This window comes from Malaclemys terrapin, chromosome 15, assembly GCF_027887155.1.
Source record: "Malaclemys terrapin pileata isolate rMalTer1 chromosome 15, rMalTer1.hap1, whole genome shotgun sequence".
NCBI lineage: Eukaryota > Metazoa > Chordata > Testudines > Emydidae > Malaclemys > Malaclemys terrapin.
In genome coordinates, this window is record NC_071519.1 from 6,259,790 (window position 1) to 6,282,582 (window position 22,793).

At 52.4% G+C, this 22,793-nt stretch overlaps 1 long non-coding RNA gene and 1 other non-coding gene across 2 annotated transcripts; both read right to left on the minus strand.

The window, feature by feature from the left end:
• Window positions 1-7,819: 7,819 nt before the first annotated feature.
• Window positions 7,820-7,891, minus strand: TRNAE-UUC (transfer RNA glutamic acid (anticodon UUC)). Its single transcript has one exon. It is a non-coding gene; the product is annotated as a tRNA-Glu (tRNA).
• Window positions 7,892-7,942: 51 nt separating this feature from the next.
• On the minus strand, window positions 7,943-11,897 carry LOC128823129 (uncharacterized). Its single transcript, XR_008441681.1, has 2 exons — window positions 11,788-11,897; window positions 7,943-10,455 (listed from the first exon to the last, which is right to left on the minus strand). It is a non-coding gene; the product is annotated as an uncharacterized LOC128823129 (long non-coding RNA).
• Window positions 11,898-22,793: the final 10,896 nt, after the last annotated feature.

The window sequence follows — 22,793 nt, forward strand, 5'->3', positions numbered from 1 at the left end:
TTGTCTCTCTTGGACTCTGAAAATTGCTTTCTCTCAACTCCCTTTGGAGAGAAGTGAAGTTTTCCCTTTGGGAAACTATCAGGCTGAAGCAATTGAATTGATTGTGACAGTAAAACTGAAGGATTATTTAATATTATAAATAAATGAGTCTAAACCTGAGCTTGCACTTTTCAAATTGTTTTTTCTAACTCAGTTCCCAATTCTCTTCTAGAAAGGCCTCCAGGATGCCTGCTCACCCCAGAAGAAGTGACAAAGAGAAAGCCCCCAGTGCTGCTCTTAGTCCCAGGTGGATTGTTCAATGGCAGGGGGAGATAGTTTGTTTGGTGTTGAGAAAGCTGCCAGGAAAAGTGTCTGGGCACCAGACCTCCCTGCCTCTTCAAGCACACCCCTGACTCCTTTCCTGCCCCAGTCATTTCTGTAGGAGGGTTCTACATGCACTTAGCCAAAAGCTTTTCAAAGCCTTCTTAGCGCAGTTGGTAGTGTGTTAGTTTCATAATCTGAATGTCCTGACTTCAAACCTCAGAGAGAAAAGATGGTTTGCTCCCTGTTTCAACTTTTTCTAAAGGAAATCCAAGAGAAAAACGATTGGAGCAAACTGATTATTGGACACCCTCCCGCCCATCTAACACACATAGACTTTTCTAAGACATTGACTCTTCCTTCTCTTTTATGACTCTTTAATGCAGCTAGAAATACCAGTTCCTAAAAGTCCCTTCCCACAGAGAACCAGAGTGCAATGACAAAGTTGGGGACAGCCAGGCTGTCATGGGCGAATAGTTAAAGGGATGACCTAAAAATCCAGCAGAGTCATCCCCCTCCTCTCCACCCCCAAGCAGCTTTGAAACTTGATTACTGTGATGCTGAGTTTCCACTGCCTCAGCATCCTCAACCGCACTGGAGCCCAGTGTAGAGTCTTTAGATCCCTGTTCATATTTCAGACCCCAGCCAGTGCAGCATCCCTGCACAGTAACTTACCATCTGCCCCAGTAGTGGGCTGCATGGACAGGCACATAGCTTATACCACACCCCTCAGAGCAGGAGCAGCTGTTGGCAGCTAATCCCCACCTAAGGCTTTGGGGAAGGAGCTGGGGACCACTAGTTATTTTTTCCATACAAGTCTCACTGTGTATGAACACATTTCTCTCTAAAACTGATTTAAATTCAAGCCCCTCCCCCCATTTTGCCTTTTAAGTGCCTCATTCCTGTACATAAAACATAGGAGAAGCCATACTGGGTCAGATGAATTGTTCATCTAACCCAGTGTCCTGTCTTCCAACACTGGTCAATGACAGGTGCTTCACAGGGAATGAACAGAACAGGTAATCATCAAGTGACCCATCCCCTGTCGCCTGTTAAAAGCAGGACCAATCCCCAACTACATCAACATTCCCAGCATCTGTACAGATGTAAACACAAAGAAACATTTGGGGACCACTTACAGCTACTTAGAATCATAGAAGATTAGGGTCAGAAGAGAACTCAGGAGGTCAAAGCAGGACCACCCCAACTAAATAATCTCAGCCAGGACTTTGTCAAAATGGGTCTTAAAAACAGCTAAGGAGGGAGATTCCACCACTAACCTAGGTAAGCCATTCCAGTGCTTCTCCATCCTCCTAGTGAAATAGTTTTTCCTAATATCCAATCTAGACCTCCCTCACTACAACTTAAGACCATTGCTTCTTGTTCTGTCACGGAGAACAGCTTAGCTCCATCCTCTTTGGAACCCCCTTTCAGGTAATTGAAGTCTGTTATCAAACAATCCCCCTCCGCCCACTCTTCTCTTCTGCAGATTAAGTCCAGTTCCCTCAGCCTCTCCACATAAGTCAGGTGCCCCAGATCCCTGATTATTTTTATTGCCCTGTGCTGGACTCCGTCTAATTTGTCCAAATCCTTTCTGTGGTGGGGGGCTCAAAACTGGATGCAGTATTCCAGATGTGGCCTCACCAGTGTTGAATGGAGGGGAATAATCACTTCCCTCAATCTGCTGGCAATGCTCCAACTAATGCAGCCCCATATGCCATTAGCCTTCTTGGCAACAAGGGCACACTGTGAACTCATATCCACCTTCTCATCCACTGTACTTTTCTGCAGAACTGCTGCTTAGCCAGTGGATCCAAAACCTGTAGCGGTGCATGGGATTCTTCCATCCTAAATGCAAGACTCTGCACTTTTACTTGTTGAAACTCATCCAAATTCTTTTGGCCCAATCCTCCAATTTGTCTAGGTCACGCTGGACCCAATCCCTACCATCCAGCCCTTGGATTCTTTACGTGCTTTCACAGGTCAAAGAGCACATGTTCCATTATTTCATAGGGAAGAGTTTTAGGGCAATTTTTTTCAGGGAACTATGCTATAGGGTGCTTTCCCTGTGTGGATTTGACAGGTGGATCAACATAGATGCACATTGTGACTCTTGTCAGGGTGCTGAGACTGTTGCCACCTGCCACTAGTAAGAGGGACTTTTGCATTTGGCATCTGGATGTTAGCGACCAAACTCACTAGCCTGTCAGGCACTCAAGCACCCTCCTCTGAGCCACAACAGCCCTGCCAGTTGCCAACAGAGGCACCCTAACCCCTGAGTTCCTTCACTGTGTCCCCCTCTGGGGTACAACCCTGATCCCCAGATACTCGAGTAATCCCAGATCCTCTCTTCCCAAAGCAATGGTTTATCCCAGGTTACCAGTTTTACTGCTGACCATTGCTACAGTATCACACATAGCACTGGAGTACAGATATTGAACAAACGGAAATTTATTTAACAAGGGAGAGAGAATTAAACAGAAACAAATGTGACTGATGGAAACTAATCATTACCAATAAAATAAAATCACAAAATGCAACCTACACTTTTTAATAGTTACTTTTCCTATCTAAGCTGATTCTAACCTCATACTTCAGTCTATTGCAGTGATTTCTAGTCCCTAGGAGCCATGGCCCTGCCTTTCATGAAGCAACACTGGTTGTTGGGGATCTCCTTGGTAAATGGACCCAAAATGTTTTTCTCCACCTTGTCATAAATGGAATCAGTCTTTTGTCTTTATTCACAGAAAGACGATCTCCTCATTGTTATATTGTTCTGTTCACTTTCACAGGGTTTCGATGTCTATAGTTTGTCTTTGATAGTTTTCCATTGGCTTTTCTGGGTTGGTGCAATGGTTGACAATGGAGCAATACATCGCATAACTGGCTAGTAAGGGATGGGTGACAATTCCCTCCGACTGAAAGGGGCCGTCCCCACCAAGACCTGTGATTGGGGTGACTCACTTTCATGATAATACCACATGGGCATAATTTTCCATGTACTTACATTATTCCTTCAGTATGACTCGTAAACGCCTCTCGCAGTGATTAGAAGTAACAATAATTTACAAGTTTTCAGTACAGATCTCACTGCTATGCTTCCTGGATAAATAACACAAAATCAGGGTATTGGGGTGGTGAGTTTATCAGTCTGAGACAGGAGTTGCTTGTGAAGAACAGTGACCCCTTTGCCATCTGGCACCAATGAGTTTTTGTCACACATGCCCTGAGCTATACAGTCACACCCTGATGTAATAGAAAGGCAGCACAAAAAAAAAAAAAAAAAAACAGAGAAAGGAACTACTAAAATGATAACAGTTGGAACTCTCCATTTCTCTCAGTCTCTGGATTAATGGGTACGGAGAGCTGTAGTTACTGTTGAGGAACCAGGCGATCGGACAGCTGGCTCAGCCCTGTATACTAGTAGCTTTCTCACATACAGAGAGATGGGTCAAGATCGGAATTGATGTCATGACTTGCTTCCCATAGGGGATCAATCTGTCTAAGGCTATGCCTACCCTTCAAACACTGGAAGTATTCTTCTGACAACCAAACACTATCTACACTGGGGTTCAAGACACATTAACTACTTCTCTCAGTGGAGTGGATTTTTCACAGCCCTGAGAGATGTAGCTATATCAACATAGCTTTTCAGCATAGACCAGCTTTTAGATGGCTTTTTGTCATGAAAGGCAATGGACTTCAGCCTTTTACTTGATATTGATGGTTGAAGATGGCAGATTTCCTACTTGCTGGACACATCCTATGACAGATGTCATGCCTTTCCTTTGCAAATTAGAGAAGTGGGGAAGTCAGTGACCCTTACAGTGTAAGTGGGTAAAAAGTTATACAACTTGTCTCCTTGAGTAGTTTTCCTTTTAATAGAAATTGACTTTGAAGCTAAGCAAACAAAATTCTATTTGAAACACAAAAAAATTAAAATCTATCCTGAGTCAATATTCTCCTACACTCTCTTTTCACACACATTCTCCCATCCCAACTTTTGGAGTGAGGTTTTCTACCAGAACTCCTGTCAAAGTTCCTTCCCCACTCTGATCTCCAGGGTACAGATGTGGGGACCTGCATGAGAACCTCTAAGCTTAACTACCAGCTTAGATCTGGTTTTGCTGCCACCACCCAAATTATTTATGAGTCATTTGGGAAACTCTGTCTACCTCCCCCCCCAGAATATCTCCCTCCCAAGTACTATAACCCTTCCCTGGGTAGCCTTGAAAGACTTCTCCACCAATTTTCTGGTGAACACCGATCCAAACCCTTGGATCTTAAAACAAGGAGAAATTAACCATTCCCCCTCCTTTCCCGCACCAATTCCTGGTGAGTCCAGATCCAACCCCCTTGGATCTTAAAACAAGGAAAAATCAATCAGGTTCTTAAAAATAAGGCTTTTAATTAAAGAAAGAAAGGTAAAAATAATCTCTGTAAAATCAGGATGGAAAATAACTTTACAAGCTAATCAGATTCAAAGAGCACAGAGGAACCACCTCTAGCCTTAGGTTCAAAGTTACAGCAAACAGAGGTAAACCCTCTAGCAAAAGGAACATTTATAAGTTGAGAAAACAAAGATAAAACAGCCTTGCCTGGCTGTTACTTACAAGTTTGAAATATGAGAGACTTGTTCAGAAAGATTTGGAGAGCATGGATTGAGGTCTGGTCCTTCGTAGTCCCAAGAGTGAACAACCCCCAAAACAAAGAGAACAAACAAAAGCCTTCCCCATCCCCAAGATTTGACAGTATCTCGTTCCCTTATTGGTCCTTTGGGTCAGGTGTCAGCCAGGTTACCTGAGCTTCTTAACCCTTTACAGGTAAAAGGATTTTGGTGTCTCTGGCCAGAAGGGATTTTAGAGTATTGTACACAAGAGGGTTGTTACCCTTCCCTTTATAGTTATGACATTCCTTACACTACAGGCGGCAAATTAAATCAAATTAACTTTTCAAGATTAGCCATCATTTCCTGTATGACTAACAAAACAATAAACAAGTCAACTTTTAGTTTTCCAAAATAATTCAGATTATCACACAATTAGTCTCTAACTCTTTAACCAGTAACTTCAAGTATAATTTCATTTTCATTGGTAACAATAACATATTCAAAGATTACAAATTCTTGTCATATATGTTAGTTTTTTTATCCCTATTGACAAAAACTGAACTTTGGCTCAAGTTATGGTTTGTCCCAATGTGGGTCCCAACCACTTCTGTGAGTTCATACATCTCTGGTTCTTCTGCCATGTGTCTTGGTGGAAGGGGTCTCTAATGTGGAAATGTTTGCATCATGAGGAAAAATGCCTCTCTTTTCAATCTTTCAAAGTTGGAAGTAGAGGAGAAGTGATGTAAATGCATAAAACACAAGAGAAAACTGTCTGGTCTACACTAAAGACATTGATTGGTACAACTATATTGCCCAGGAGTGTGAAAAATCCACAGCTGAGCAACATAGTTACACAGCCCTAACCCCCTGTGTAGATAGCACTACATCAACAGGAGAGTTTCTCCTTCCAACATAGCCACCATCGCTTGTGGAGGATACTAATAAAGTCAACAGGAGAGATCACTCACATTGGCTTAAAGCATCTGTAATAGCAGTGCTACAGCAGCGCAGCTACATTGGTGCAACTGCGCCATCAGCTTTATTGTGTAGCCATAGCATCAGACACAAAACCATAGAACATGTGTGTATCCTGAAGTCTGAAATTGGAGCCTGACATTCCTTGCCTCATTGGTTACCATCATTTCTACAGCCTGGAAGTCCTTGTTACCCAACCAGGCAGCCAGTTTGGGATCCATGGGAAAGGAATGTCCTATGAAGCACTCTCTCTTTGGATCCAAACAGTGAAGGATGATTGTTCTCAATCTAACCCTGGCATCCCTTGGAACTGTAATCAGTGACACTGAACTAGGAAGTGGAGTTGTACAAACAATTTTCCTTGGGTCATTGGTCACCTTAGCTTCCTTTACTGGGATGGAAAGCAAGAATTGAGTGTGTACTCTTTAAAGCCCAGTTCTTTTCAAATTTTTGGCCTTGGTTAGGGAAATTTACAGTTCTCTGAAGTAGAATCCTTTACAAAACCATTCCAAATCTCAGCAGTGTTAGTGAGGAATGGCTTCCCAAAACATGTCCAGCTTTTCTTTAATTTGGTGGCACAGTTCCAATCATGGGACTGGGTACAGGCCAGGATCAGAACCTCTGTTAACTACCAGAATTGGAGTTTCTATTCAAAAAGAGATACTTTTCTGCAGCTATTAAATTTCCAACACTGATTTAATTTTATAGACATTTTTAGCAACTACAAAGGATAAATTCAACAACCCCCCAACTTATATTTCCTCAACATCTGCGCCATGAAGGGCAGCATCTCCCATACCATAGGATTAGCTAGGAGAGATCTTCTGTGGGGCCTGGGTTACAAATGCTTTGGAACCAAATACATGGACAATTTGCCTAGTTCAAAACCACTTACCATGGAATTCTCTCCCCAGATCATCTGAGACAATATTGACTTCAGTAATTGAACTACACTGTGATCATATGCACTTCCTTCAGTTAGTTGGGCTTCTGCTGTTGTTCACCATTTCCCAGTGGAGATTTTAATTCACCATTGTTTCTTTGTTAGCATGTCCAGTAAATTGGAGAGTTCTCTCCTGTTCACAGAACTGCACTTGAACTTTCTCCATGTCATCATGGAGGGGTGGGGGGAAATCAAAGCTGAAGTGAGAAATGATGACTTTAGCAAATGGTCATTTCTCTTGAAGTCTCCAATAAATCTGAGCTACATCCTATCAAACTGTACTAATATCCTGTTGGGTGACCAAGAAGCCTTCAGGAAAGAGAGAAGCCCACATCAGAGAGAGATAGAATACATGACAATGGAAGTGTCAAGTGAAACTCCAGAGCAGGTTACATCTGATTATTCAGAATCAGGACAAGAGATTCTCCCATCACATTCTCCTCTGATCCATTCAAACCTGCTTCACTCAGTACTGTCTCAATAGTCAGTTATGTTATTTACAAAATGTTTAGTGTCCTAGCATCCTCATAATGGGGGACAAAAAAACCACCTTGTCAGAAGTGGCTTTACCAACAGATGGAACCTGGGATTTAAACTCCAAATGATCACACTGTGTTTGGGATCCATTTGAATTCCCCTTCCAGGTCTTTGACACTTTCATCTCCAGTCATAGCGACTCTAGCATAGGATTAAAGGAGTCAAAGTATCATCTTGAAGCAGAGACAACTAAGAACGCTTCATCACATGACATTTTGAGAAGTGGAGGGATAGAATGTGATGAAAAAAAAAATAATGGAGATATCCCATCTCCTAGAACTGGAGGGGACCTTGAAAGGTCATCGAGTCCAGCCCCCTGCCTTCACTAGCAGGACCAAGTACTGATTTTGGCCCAGATCCCCAAGTGGCCCCCTCAAGGATTGAACTCACAACCCTGGGTTTAGCAGGCCAGTGCTCAAACCACTGAGCTATCCCTCCCCCCAAACTCTGCATTTCTCCCACACTGGGAATTGAACCCAGGCCGCCTGGGTGAAAACCAGGAATCCTAACCACTAGACCATATGGGACTGGTAAAACTCTTCATAGTGTCGGAGAAAAACAGAGTTCTCACTCTCAGGTCAGGTGCAGGAAGTCAGATACTTTATTATCTCTAGCAATTGTGTGGAGGGAGAGAGCTAAACAGGTCTCTTTACAGGTAAACAATTACAGCAAGCATTTATACTTTTTGTTACATACAATAATGAGCAACAGCTGCATTTTGTTTATACATAGGTCATCCTGATATCTTATTTTTCTTACCTCTTATTAGACTATAGTCTACATGCCATACTTATCTAACACAAGGTTGCAAGAACTTCTCACACAGTTCTTTCCCACTCGCCTCACACAGTCTACAAATCTCGTGTTATTAGGGTTACAGCTAGCCTGACTCTTGCTCACAGAAGGGACTGTTTGCATTGAAATCCCCTTGAAATCCCTGTCAGTTCTTTCTCTACTTCCCCCCACTTTTGTGCTTCTAGCACAACTAACATCCTTAAATCTCCATTTGCACCAAGCCTTGGATTTCAGATTCTACATCAAATGCTTCAACCTTAGGGGTTTTGATTGGATGCAATGACAATGCATGATTAGCATGGACATGAAAGGTATTACTATTATCAAGTCCTTTACAACAACAATAACATAATCCTAAACCAAATAACAATAAAAGCAGTAACATTCCCACAGTAATAATATGATGGGGTTGTTGTACAGTTTCAGTCACAAAGCACAATACATCATACTTGGTACATAAAATAGACACTCTTTAAGCTGTATGAAAGGCATACTTTTCAACTTGATATATATTTTAAAGCATATGAATTTGCCCTTGTAATTCAAGTTTCAGAGTAACAGCCGTGTTAGTCTGTATCCGCAAAAAGAAGAACAGGAGTACTTGTGGCACCTTAGAGACTAACAAATTTATTAGAGCATAAGCTTTCGTGGACTACAGCCCACTTCTTCGGATGAACCTCTGGTAGCAGTGAAAGCAAAATTTGAAACTGATCAGGTACTAAACTAGTCCAATTAAAGGGCATCTGAAACCTAAGGGCTACTTGTAAAATTCTATGCACAGGCCAGTAAATAATTTGACTGCCTGCAGCAGTAGTGAGATTAAAATGTATATCTCGCAACATGGTGGCTTCAACATACACACAGCTATCATTAGATTGGAAAAGTAGGTGTCCTGTCAGGGTAATTCCTTGTCCCCTACCCTCCCAGCAAACGTAGTCATGAACAGTGACAACTTCCCCTGGCTTCAGTTTACGTACACACTGAAGCTGTGGAGGTTCTAACTGCCAAAATGTCCATTGATTCCCTAACCCCATCCAAATGTCGGGTGTTATCCCAGGAGCACTGACTAAAAATTGATTAGGCTCACCAGGTGGTCTAATTTCCCAAATGTCTCTGTGAATTACCCAATCTCACATGCATCCTCCCCACAGACCCGACAGGATTCTTTCTCTACTTCCACAATAGCTCAGACAAAAGGTAACAGTTCTGCAGTTATGGGGAAGGAAGGAATCTCTGAGACACCCCATCTCTTTCCAGTGTCACAGAGGCTGAAATGACACTTTCCTACCCCTACTCCTCTTCGTTTAAATAATATAATTTGAAAAGGTCCCAATATAATTGCTCTTCCACACAACCTAGAGCAACATGAGAACAACTGGCAATGATACAATCTGTATCATTGATTACTCTAACAATAACTTTGTAATAGGAGGAATGGTATAAATGTGATGCCCCCTGGCTCCTGATAGGAAGGACACACTCGAATTACGCATGGGACAATGGTGTTGATAAAACGGACAAATGTGTCCACATCAAAACAGGGTGAACTGCAAAAAGCAAAAATGGGCCACTCATCTGGACAAGCTGAGGGATAAGGGTGCTACAAACAGTTCAAACAGCTTTAAAAGTTTCTATGTGGGAATCAGCCAAAGTATTAAAGAAAAAAAAAGTCTTGATACCCCTAGAGTTTTGTATGGTCTTGATCTCCCTTGCAGATTCTCTGATGGCTAACATGGGCTGAGTGCCAAGAAGGTATTCCCACACTCACTGCATTCATAGGGCCTCTTCCCTATGTGGATTCTCTGATGACTAAGAAGTCTTGATCTTTGAGTGAAGTTTTTCCCACACTCACTGCATTCATAGGGCCTCTCCCCTGTGTGGATTCTCTGATGCCTAACAAGGATTGAGCATTGACTAAAGGTTTTCCCACACTCACTTCATTCACAGGGTTTCTCATCTGTGTGAATTTTCTGATGCTTTATAAGGGCTAAGTAGTAACATAAGTTTTTCCCACATTCACTGCATGTATTTTTTCCTCTTTCCCCTGAAGATTTCCTGTTGTGTTGTGGTTTCCTTGATATCCTTCGATAGGAAATAAATTTACCCACTTTTTCCCGTGGTTGGTTTCCCTGCTGCTTTTCTGGTCTGTGCTGAATCTCACAGGATTGTACCTGTTCATGACTCGTGGACACATTCCTTTTCGGTCTTTGCGATAATTCCCTGTGTTTATCCACTTGCTCAACATTTTCGTGCTGCGAATTCTGCTCCTCTTTTTCACATACTATTGCATCACCTGCTGTGATAGAGACAGAAACCTCAAATAGGGATGGAAAGGGGAAGGCCAAACCAAAACAAGTGCTGGAGAGAGGTCAAATAGCAACTCAGGAACTGAACTCCCCCAAACTCTTTCCCCAAATGTAGTAGCAGGACTTTATGTTTGTATTTTGTATAATTTAGAATGAAGGATAAAGAATAAGAATGTAGCATGTATTAAATGTATTGGTGTATAATTTGATGATATCCTGCCAGCCATCTTTTTTGAATAACAGAAAGGAATGGCCTAATGGGCCAATGGATAGAGATATGTTAGCCAAAATCTGTGTCTGGACTGATTTCAAGGCAGTAACACACCTTTGAAGGTCACCAATTTGTTGTAGGTTTAGCATTTTAAAATACGTAAAAGAATGCCATGATTGTTTTCTTTTGCTTTGCAATTTGATGTTCCTGTTCAAAATGTGTGTAAATTAATTCTGTTTTGTGTGTGAATGAGGAATGTATGTTTTAAGAGATAAGTGTGAAGGCCATCACTGAACCAGATGTATGAAGGAGGGACCGGAGACAGATGCAAGGGCACCAGGAGGCTGTACCACACTCCTATGGAAATGTCAGAGGAGGGCAGATTGATGACTGGATCAGACAGGCACTTATCAATTGGGACAAGACAGCTGCGATCAAAACCAGCATGGGATAACTTCTTAAGGAACTTGATGAAAGAACAAGATAAAGAATGAGAAGGACAATTAAGAAAACAAGCACTCATCAAACAATAATTGATTACAGTATGATGGTGCAAAACTCAGAGTGATTTTCCTTCATTGGGTCCAATATCAACAGCATATGCCATGAAACTTTGGGTTCTTCCTGCCAAGAGTTCCCCAGAGCATCATGTTGTGACCAATAGAACCCGGCTCCTCCTACCTGTGATCAACCTAGCTGGCCATTAGATTAATCTGAACTCTGGACTGGTAACTATAGCATCGACTGGTGGGCCAGTGTATGTTGTGGTGTGACTGAATGCATTCGCTAATTGTTGCATCTTCAATAAATGTGGCAAATTGCCTTTTCCCCTGAAAAAGATCCCGCATGCTTCTTATAAGCATAACAAACAGGAGAAGGAGGGGATCAATTTGGTCTTCATTTCCCATCCAAATTCGCAGGGGGAAGGGAGGAAGCTACTGCCTATTATCTGCTAAGATCTACAGGAAGCCATGAGCTATATTTACCCTGAGGATACGACCCCCTGCTAGGGACAATAATGAACTGAGAGACCTCCCAAAGGCTTTGTAGGGTATCCCAGATGTTTCCTTCAGGCACGTACAGATTCTGAGTTGGTTTAATGTTTCCTCACCTGTGCAGGGAGATCTCAGGATCTCTCTTTCCTCTGAACCCTGGAGGTCTGGGACCCATGGTTCTTCCGCTTGTTCCAGCTGGGAGATCACATCAGGTTTTGAAACTGAAAACGTCGCTCAGATGAAAGAAAACAAAGGAGTTTAGTTGATTTCATAAGACTTTGTCATAAAAAACATTCTATTAATTTAATTTCAGTACTTAGTGTGACCTGGTGTGCCTGGGGCAGTTCTCACTGAAAATGCCAAGATCAGGGAAGGAAGCTGAAAAAGGGAGAGCAGATGCCACTAAATCTGGTGGTTAATACTGAAGTTAAACTCACTGACCAGTCACAAACTGTGCTTCTGATCTCCCACACTGGTTATCAAGAAGCTGGAAAAAGAAATTACACAGCCTCCTTCATTGCATTCCAGTTCTTTGACTCCTAATCAGCACCTAGGTCCAGTACAGTGAGAGGTTATTTAAAAACTCTGTGCACATTGACAAAATGTTCTTCTGACCCCAAAAGGTCAGCCACATCACCAGGTCAGTATAAGTTTGCATCTTACTGTGATGTTATTGACATGATCTGTAACTGTATAGATCACTGTTACAACCACTGTAATATATTTGCAGCAAATATTGAATAAAGGTGGTCATGGAAGGGGTCTATAGAGAGGTTAGGGTTTGCTGGTTATGATTATGCTGTCTATATGTGTGTATCATTTTTGTAGCTGACTGTAATGAGGCCGTATTGGCAAACCGGGAAGTGGGCGGGCTTAGCCGCCCACTACTAAAAGCCCCTCCCCCAGCCTAGCGGGAGGGACCACTGAACCCAGTACCAAATGATTACGTGGGACAACCAATAAAAAAACAGGGAGCGAGGTGACGGTCAAAGGTTCAAAATCAGGGAACCAGATGGGGACACCGAGCAGAGAACCCCGGACAGCGCCCACTGCTCCTCGAAGGTGGCAAGGGAGCCAGCGGACGCTGCCCAGTGAAACTCCGCACGGAGACGTGAAACCAAAGAGGTGTGAAAGTAGGCCCCACAGTCGCAAAGCACCCCCTCGTCCAACATCTTCTCCCTGGTATTATAGATGGTAAGTTTGGCCAGGGCCAGGAAGAGGTTGACGAGGAGGTCTTGCGACTTAGTGGGGCCACGGACAGGGTGTGCATAAATAAACAAGTGCGGGGAAAAGTGTAGCCAGAACCTCAACAAGAGGTTCTGGAGAAGCCGGAAAAGGGGCTGCAGCCTGGCGCACTCAAGGTAAGCGTGCGCCAGGGTCTCCCTAATGCCACAAAATGGGCAGGCCTCAGGAATAGGGGTGAACCGCGCCAAGTACACGCCCGTGCTCATGGCCCCATGAAGGAGCCGCCAACCAATGTCCCCGGCGGGCCTTGGAACTAAGGTGGAATAAAGGCTGGCCCACCGGGGCTCCTCACCCTCCACAGGTAACAGATAGTCCCTCCACTTGGTGTCGGGGTGGGACACGAGGGTGAGGTGATGCAACGTGTGAAGCACGAGCGCGTACAGATAGTCCCTAGGCGCGGTTCGAAACTGGACTGGCTGCAAAGCGCGCAGCCGGCTCGGGTTATGGGAGCGGGAGAGCCGGGGGGGCTCATGGAACAGGGGCCCGAGAAAAAGGTCCGGAGGGCCCGGGGTGAGGGGTGGGCGGGGAACACCCTCCCACAGGGCCCGCCACAGGAAGCTGAGAGCAGGAGGTGACAATGCAGCGCCCACCTCCTGGAGTACACGCAGAGGGGTCGCGAGGGTGGAGAGCCCCATGCGCCGACCAAGCGCGCGGGGATCCACCCAGTCCCCTCTGGTGTAGTCCAGGAGGTCTCCGACCCTGGTGGTTTCCGCCAGGACCAACCTCCGGCTCACCGAGGGCGACTCCGCCACCTGCACACGAAGATCGGGATTGTGCAGCAGGGGCTCCGCGAGGAGATCCGCGCCCTCGGTGGCCACAATGGACCTGGTCGCCGAGAAAAGCTTCCAGGTCCGGAGAAGGTCCTGGTAGAAGACCGGCAGCTCCGAGAGGTCTCGCGGAAGACCTCTCGGATGAAGAAAAAGGAGCTGCTGGTCGTATCGGAGCCCTCGGAGGCGGCGGAGGAAGGCGTGCGCTAACGTGCTCCATGCCGGACTACCTTCACCATAAAGGAGCCTCTGCAGGGCCTGGAGGCGGAAGACATGGACCTTGCTACGAAGGCAGACCAGGCCCTGTCCCCCCTCCTCCAGGGGAAGACTCAGAACCCCCGCAGAGACCCAGTGCAGTCCAGGCCAGAAGAACTCCAGGGCTATCCTCTGGAGCCTGGCCAGGAGTCCCGGGGTCGGGCTCAGGGTGTTGAGCCGGTGCCAGAGCATGGACAGGACAAGCTGGTTCAGCACCAGCGCCCTCCCCCGCAGGGAGAGACACCGGAGCAGTCCCGTCCATCTCCGCAACCGCTCACGCACCCTGGCCTCCAAATCTAGCCAGTTCTCCGGCAGAGAGGGATGCGTGGCGGAAAGATAAACGCCCAGATAGAGCAGCGGGCCCGCGCTCCACCGAATGGCTTGAAGCGCGGGTGGGAGGGAGCCCGCCTGCCAACCGTCCCCGACCACCAGGCCAGAGCTCTTGGCCCAGTTGACCCGGGCGGAGGAGGCGGTCGAATAAACGGCCTGGCAGGCCTCCACCCGCACCAGATCCTCAGGGTCCTGGACCACGAGGAGCACGTCGTCGGCGTACGCCGACAGGACCAGCCGCAGCTCCGGCTCCCGGAGCACCAACCCTGCTAACCTCCGGCGGAGGAGGCAGAGGAAGGGCTCGATCGCCAGAGCGTACAGCTGGCCCGAGAGGGGGCACCCCTGCCGTACTCCCCGCCCAAAGCTGACCGGCTCGGTCAGGGTCCAGTTGAGCCTGACCAGACACTCCGCCTCAGCGTACAGCACCTGGAGAAAGCCCACAAACTGGGGCCCGAAGCCGAATGCCCGCAGAGTGCCCAGGAGGTACCCGTGGTCCATCCTGTCGAACGCCTTCTCCTGGTCCAGAGACAGGAGGGCGAACGACAGACCATCCCTACGTCCCAGCTCTAATAGGTCCCGGACCAAGTACAGGTTGTTAAAGATGCTCCGGCCCGGGACGGCGCAGGTCTGGTCGGGGTGGACCACGTCCGCCAGCACGGACCCCAGCCGCAGCGAGATGGCCTTCGCTACGACCTTATAGTCCGTGCTGAGGAGCGAGATGGGACGCCAGTTTCGTAAATCGCGGAGGTCCCCCTTCTTCGGCAACAGGGCGAGCACTGCTCGCCTGCACGAGAGAGGGAGGACCCCGCTCTGCAAGGACTCGGCCCAGACGGTGACGAGGTCTGGGCCGAGGACGTCCCAGAACACGCGGTAAAACTCCACGGTCAGCCCGTCCATGCCTGGAGATTTGTTAGTGGGCATGAGCCGGAGGGCCGCCGAGAACTCAGCCAGAGAAAGAGGCAGCTCCAGCCGGTCTCGGCCGCCCGCGCTGACCGTCGGGAGCTCGGTCCAGAGCACCCTGCAGGCCTCGGCGTCGGTCGGATCTGGGGAGAAAAGAGCGGCATAGAAGGCCCTGGCCCTGCCACGCATCTCCTCCGGATCCGTGAGGGGGGCGCCGTCCTCCGCCAGGAGGCAGGTGACATGCTGTTTGGCCCCCCTCCGTTTCTCCAGAGCGTAGAAGAAGCGGGAGCCGCGATCCATCTCCCGAAGGAGACGGATGCGGGATCGAACAAACGCGCCCCGGGCCCGGTGGTCTTCCAGGGCCCGGAGCTCCTCCCGCTTCTCCCGGTACACCGCGCGGAGGGGTGGATCCTCGGGGCCGGAGGCCAGACGCCTCTCCAGCTCCAAAACCTCCCGCTCCAACTGCCCTAACAACGCATCCCGCCGCCGGCTGGCGCCCCGGGTGTAGTTCCGGCAGAAGAGCCGCGCGCGGACCTTCCCCACATCCCACCACCGCCGCGCCGAGGGAAAGGCGCGTCGCAGCCCCCGCCAGGCCAGCCAGAACTCCCGGAAGGATGCCACGAAGCCCACGTCCTCCAGCAAACTATTATTAAAATGCCAATAGGCCGGCCCCGGCCGCTCGGAACTGAGAGAGGCCGTCACGGTCACCAGGTGGTGATCTGAGAACGGGGCCGGCCGGATGCTGGAGGCATGGGCCCGCGCCAGATGAAAACGGGACAGATAAATGCGGTCCAACCGGGAGTGGCGCGACCGGTCGTCCTCCACCCGGACATAGGTGAAGGTGGTGTCGTCGTCCGGGTGGTGGTCGCGCCAGACGTCCACCAGGGAGTGATGGTCTACGATCTCCCTGAGGACGCCCGCGGCTGCCTGGGAAGACTCAGGCCCGGAGCGGTCCCGGTCCTCGAGGGTGGTGTTAAAGTCCCCGCCCAGGACCAGGCACTCGCGAGAATCCAGAGTGCCGAGGAAGGCCGCCGCCCGCTGATAGAAAGGCACGCGTTCCGAGCCCGTGGTCGGGGCATAGATGTTGACCAAGTTCAGAACCAGCCCCTCCACACGGGCCCGGACGTGCAGCAGGCGGCCTGGCACGACCTCGGCGACCCCCAGCACCTCAGGCCGCAGCCCCGGGGAGAACAGGGTGGCCACTCCAGCTGAATGGGCGCTGAGGTGGCTAAAATAAACCCCGTCTCCCCACTCCAGCCGCCAGCTAGCCTCGACGGCCGGAGCCGTGTGGGTCTCCTGCAGGAAAATCACAGAGTACCCCCCCTCCCGAAGGAAGGAGAGCACCTGGCTCCTGCGGAAACCCACCCTACAGCCCCGGGGGTTCAACGACGCAAAGGTGGTAGCTGTCATACGGAGGGCTGGGGCAGATCCTCATGGGCAGAGGGATCATCGGCCCCCAGCGGGCCCCGCAAGATCCCGGTTTCGACTCCGAAGGTCAAAAGGGAGTCGCGGAATCTGCGGGCCCGCCGATAGGCCGCGATGTCCCGCCGACCGGACCCCCGCCCCTCCCCCAAAAGCGCCTTCACGGCCCGGAGGACGAGATGGAAGTCCCCCCAGCGCTGAAGGGCGAGCTGCACCTTACCCTGGGAACCGCGGGAATCCGATAGAAAGAGGCGCAGCTCATCCCGCAGCGCGGAGGGGGAGGCAGCGGCCAAGCCGCCGCCATCCTCCGGCGGGGCCCCTGAAGGGTCCTCGCGGCCCACGGTGACGGACAAACAAGGGGCCGAGCTCCGGCGCTGCTGCGCTGGGCAGCCCGTCCCCATCCCCGGCAAAGGAGAGAGCGGCTGAGGGAACAACGCAGCCCCAACAGTGGCAGGAAGGGGAGACACGAAAACCGCCCCCTGAGGGTTGTCTGCAGGCAACGGAGATGCGACAACCCCGGGGGCGGCAGTAACACCAGAGGTGGCAAAAGGAGACACCTCGGGGACAGGATCTGGGGCAAGGGCGGGAGTAGGGGCGGGGCTCGAGACGGGAACAGGGACTTGGGCAGGAGAGGGGACAGGATCAGGGACGGGAACGGGAACGGGCTCCCCATCTCCCGCTGCCAAGCCGCTAGACTGCGGCTCCCCTCGGCCAAGGTCAGCATCCGAGGGGACGGAGGCAGCAGGGGCAGGGGAAGCCTCAGGGGCAGGAACGATGGAAGGGGCAGGATCGGGGATAGGAACCGGCCGCTCAGCAACGGCCGTCGCCCCGAGGGGCTCGGCGGCCGTGCACGAGATGGTAGTCGCGGCCGGGCTGGCGGGTAGGGCTAAGGGTTCTCCCAGGACTAAGTCGGGAGCGGCAGAGTGGGGCGAGGAACCGGGAGCAGGAGAAGGGGGCGGGACTAAGCCAGCACCCGGATCGGGGCCCGCTGGCAGAGGGTCGTCCTCCCCTTGGGTAACCGGGGTCAGACCCAGGGCCTCGATCTCATCGAAAATGGAGGCGAAAGCGGTCCCCTCGGCCCCGGCGACCTCCCCGCCAGTCACGGAGACAAAGGCCGCCCCGGCATCGGCGGCGGCGGCGGGGGGCACGGACAGAGCAAGGGCCGGGAGAACCGCTACGGAAGCCTCCTCAGGTGTGGGCTCAACAAAGGGGACAGAAGTTTCCCCAGCCACTGCCACGGCATCCACGGTCTCCATGGCCGGCACCTCCTGCTGGGCACCGTCCGGGGGTGCGGAAACAGAACTAACAACGTCGGCCCCCCGCGGCATCTTTCGGGGGGCCTGCTCTCCCTCCTCATCAGAGGGGAGGGAGAGAGCCCGCGACCTGAGGGCACCGCGCTTCCCCCGGACGGTCACCCAGCCCCCCGAGGTGGAAGAGGAGGTGGAGGGCCGGTCAGCAGGGGCAGGGCCAGAGGGCAAGGGCGATGGCTCCGGGGCTCGGGGCGGCAGGGTCGGAGGGACAGCAGGGGCGAGGGAAACCTCCCCCTGGGGCGGGCCCTTCCCCGCGGCTGGCGGAAGCCGCCCCGCCCTCTCCTCCACATGCCCCGCCGATCCAGGGTCGGCGACGGCAAGGCCCGCCCGCCCGGCCATCTCCGCGGCCAGAGTGGGAACCGCGGCAGAAGGAGGAGGGGCGGCGGCAGCAGCAGTGTCCGAACCGCCAGGGTTGCCGGCGATGACAGGGCCGGCACCCTCCCGGGCCCCGGGGGTCTCGGACGCCCCTCCAGGCCGGGCCAGGGGACAGTCCCTCCGGACATGTCCCGGCGCCCGGCAGAGGAAGCACCGGGCCTCCCCCGTCGAATAGTGGACCCGATAATGGACCCCCCGGTAGGGCACCAGGAAGGACCCCTCGAGCGCCACTCCGGCACCCGCCGCCGGTGGCAGCTGAAGCTGGACCTGCCGGCGGAAAGACAGGATGTGCCGGAGGGCAGGGTCCTTACAGCCCAATGAGAGAGAGCTCAGAATGGAAATGGGCTTCCCCAGGGTGGAGAGGGCCGGCAACAGGGCGGCGTTGGGGAGGTAGGGCGGGACGGAGGTCAAGAGCACCCGTACGCCCAGGTCCTCCAGGGGTTCGAAGGGCACAAACACGCCTCCCACCGCCAGGCCTCGCTCCACCGCCTCCTGCGCAGCGGCCACCGACGCCAGGAAGAACACGGCCTTCCCGTACATCTTGGAGGCCGCCACGATGGCCGTAGGCCCCACCACCCTCGCCAACGCCCGCACATAGGTCTCAATGTGGGGCGAGGCAGGCACCAAATGGCAACGGACGCCATGCCTCCTAGTCAGCGAGGGGAAGGGGCCGTGGTCACCAGGGACAGGCCCAAAGGCGGCGGTCGGGGCGGACGACGGGGCGGCACGCAAAGAGGCGGCGGCCACCTGGGCGTATGCTCTGGGGGCCGGAGGTGGAGCGCCACCAGAGCTGGTGGAAGGGACAGCAGGAGAGGGAGGGGCCGCGGCCGGTGTCGGGGCCGCAGCGGGGACCGTAGCCCTGCCCGCAGGAGGTCTGGCTCCACGGGCGGGGCCCTTGCCCTTCTTCCTCCCTTGGCCCTTCCTGCCGGTGGAGGGGGCAGCCGTGGCAGCGGCGGTATCCGGGACAGGGCCAGCCGAGGGGCCAGCCACTGGGGTGGGCGGGGACGACGGGGCAGGGGCAGGGGCAGGGGCAGGGGCAGAGTCCCCCGCCATCACAACCTGCAGCCGCTCCTCCCCTCTAGGCAAAAGACAACACAAAGGAAAGGCAACCACTCCCCCCCGCTAGGCCGCAGGCTGGGGAGGAGGGTGCCAATGGAGAGGGCACACAGGAGCGAAAAGAGAGGGGTGGGGCACAAGTGCCAAAAAAGGAAAGCCGGCTCCCCCGGCTACACTAGGGCGGGGAGGGACTACAACAACAGTAAAAGGGGGGGTGAACAGTGCAAAAAGGGGGGGACAACAAAACGGGGGCACAAGCGCACGCGGGGGGGCGAAGGGAGGGGGGGTGCACCGGAGCAGCGGCTCAGAAACAGAATGGAATGTCCAGCCAGCTGCAGCCCAAGGACAAGGAGAGGTAGGAGGAAAAACTCCAGCCAGCCGCAGCCCAAGGACAGGGCCGGGAACACAGCCAGCAGGCTAGGAACCGAGGGGGGGGGGAATGGGCACCAAACAAAATAAACCAAAGGGGCTCAAAAGGAGGGGGGTAGGGTAGGGCCAACTAATACAAAGGGGGCTACAGGGAGGGGACCCCACCAGCGAAACGTAGTTGGGGGGCAGGAGAAGTCCAGGGCGAAGGAAAAGGTGCACCCACAGCGTTCGCGAAGCGCAGGCTCCGCCGTTTACTGCTGCAAGTAAACAGTCCCGGACGATGGAAATGGCGGGGGGAGCAAACAGCCCTGCCGAGGGGCGAAAAGCAGGTCCAGGTGGCACGCGGGGCGGTGGAGGGGTTGTCGGCAGCTGTCGGCGGTGGGGGTGGTGGTAGAGGGGGAGTAGATGAACGAAGGGGGGGGCACCGCACCCCCCCCCGCACCCCCTTCAACAGTCCGCTACGGGGGACGGGACAGCAGGATCCCAAGTCGACCTCGGAGCTTCCTGGCAAGCGACGGCTTCCAGTCCGAGGAATTACAAACGAGAGGCTCAGTACCGTCCACACTCCTAACGCGACTGGGGGCACCACCACCCCAGGAGCAAAGATGGCAAAGTCACTCAAAACACAGTCCTCAAACAACCCCCTCCACAATCTCCCGAACCAGGGACGCAGTCTCTTCGCACTCCGCGACGGAGGCAGCGGCTCCCACACAGGAACAGCAGCAGCAGCGAGCGGCAGTCAGCCGGCCGGGCAACCGGCCAGGCAGGCAAGCAAGCAGGCAGGTGGGCCCCCAGATGGTATCAGTGTTGGCGTTGGGGGGCCGATGCTTCTCCCTCCGGAGGCGAGGGCGAGGGGGGGGGCAGGCCGGCAAGGCCCCCCCCTCCGCACTCCTCACTCACGCACGCAGCAGCAGCAGCGGCAGCAAAAGCAGCAACAGCAGCAGCAGGAAGGGGCCAGGGAGAACGGAGGGAGAAGGGAGCACAAAAAACTCCAGCCGGCTCCCGACGGCCCCTGAGGGAGAGGAGCCTGAATTGGCACCCAAGTGGGTGGAGCCACCGCCACCTGTTCCCGCCCCCCGGAAGTCAAGGGGCGGGACAGGAAGTATAAGAGCCAGGCCCCAGCCCTCAGTTAGAGCCCAGCAGCCGGAGAGGCCAGACGTGCCGGTGCGAGCTCCGGCTAGACCAAGGCTTCCCAGAGCCAGGTACCCGGACACGGACGGACCGAGCTGCCCCAGAGCCAGATACCCGGACACCGACCGACCGGACCTCCCCAGAGCCAGGTACCCCGACGCGGATTGGCCAAGCCTTCCCCAAGCAAGGTACCCCGAGGTAGACTGGCCACCCTTGCCCCGAGCACGGTACCCCGAGGAGGGGCCCGAGCGCCCCCCTGACCAGAGACCGGAGGAGCAACCCGACCCGGACGACCCTCTGCGAAGTGAGGAATCCATGGTGTGGGACCCCGCTGCCGAGCCCAGCGGGGAGCAGGTACAAATGGAGGAGGAAATGGAAATCAGCCCGGGGGTAGCTGACCCCAGTCTAGCTACAACAGAGAGCGAACCCATGTTGGTGTGTTGCGGTCAGGACCCCACCAACACAGCGGCAGACTGACTGCCGCTCTTAGGGCCCCGGGCTGGGACACAGTGTAGTGGGTGGGCCTGTGTCCCCCCTGCCACCCCACTTAACGGGTGGCAGTCTCCCCCTCCAGCCAGCGCTCTGGCACCGCCACTGAGCTATTGCTTGCTGCCCTGAACGAGTGCTTGTTGCCCCACCCTGACTGAGGGTCTGGGGCGTCCCGAGTTTGTCCGTGCTCAGCTCCTAATACCCAGACCTGAACCCAACCCCCTGAACTATTGTTTGTTGCCCCGCCCTGACTGAGGGCCTGGGCCTACTAACTTTGTCTGGGCTCAGCCTGAACGAAGGTCCTGAGCCCCTGAACTATTGTGTGCTGCCCCGCCCTGACTGAGGGCCGGGCCTGAACCCCTGACTTTACTGCTCAGCCTGAAGGAAGGTCCTGAGCCCCCTGGACTATTGTTTGTTGCCCCGCCCTGATTGGGGGCCGGGCCTGAACCCCTGACTTTACTGCTCAGCCTGAAGGAAGGTTCTGAGCGCCCTGGACTATTGGGGGTTGCCCTCCCCTAAATAAGGGCCTGGAACGTCCTGAGTTTGTCAGGGCTCAGCTCCGGATCCACGGAGCTGAGCGCCCGAACTATTGTTTATTGCCCCGCCCTGAGCTAGCGCGGGGGCTTGACTGACTTTGTAATCCCCAGCTCCGGCAGTGAGGACCGGAGCCCGGGCCTGAGTTACTGCCGGACCCTAACGGAGAGCAGGAGCTCATTGCAGAGGCCGTGTACCTTTGGCCTAGTCCCTGCCAGGGGGGCGGAACCCTGAAACCGATCCAGGCCGTGTAGTGAGGCGGCCTGGCCCCCGACGGCCCCTGAGAGGGCCCGACCCCCGCACCGGACGTTTACACTGACGTTATGAATATTGGCTCTATACTGTCTATTTCAAACTTATGCTATGCTTCTGGGAGACCATTAAGGACCATCAGCTATACAACTGACCCATAGAGAGAAGGCAGATACACCTTGTAGCTCAGCAAAGCGTGCAGGAACCTGCCCACGTGACTCCAGACTCCATTTTGCTGTAATTTTCCACTGTAAGGACAAAGAGGTGTTCTTACACCTGGAAAAGACTATAAAAGGCTGATGCCTCATCTCCATCTTGTCTTCAATCCTGCTTCTTACCTCTGGAGGGACTTTGCTACAAACTGAAGCTCTGAACAAAGGACTGAATGACCCATCCCAGCTGTGGATGTACTCCAGAGACTTGATTTTGAACCTGCAGTTTATTCTATCACTGCTACAAACCAAGAACTTTGCCATTACTGTATGTAATTAATTCCATTTAACCAATTCTAGTTCTCATCTATATCTTTTTCCTTCTATGAATAAACCTCTAGATTTTAGATTCTAAAGGACTGGCAACAGTGTGATTTGTGGGTAAGATCTGGTTTGTATATTGACCTAGTTCTGGGGGGCTTGGTCCTTTGGGATGGGGAGAGCCTTTTTTCTTTTACTGGGGTATTGGTTTTCA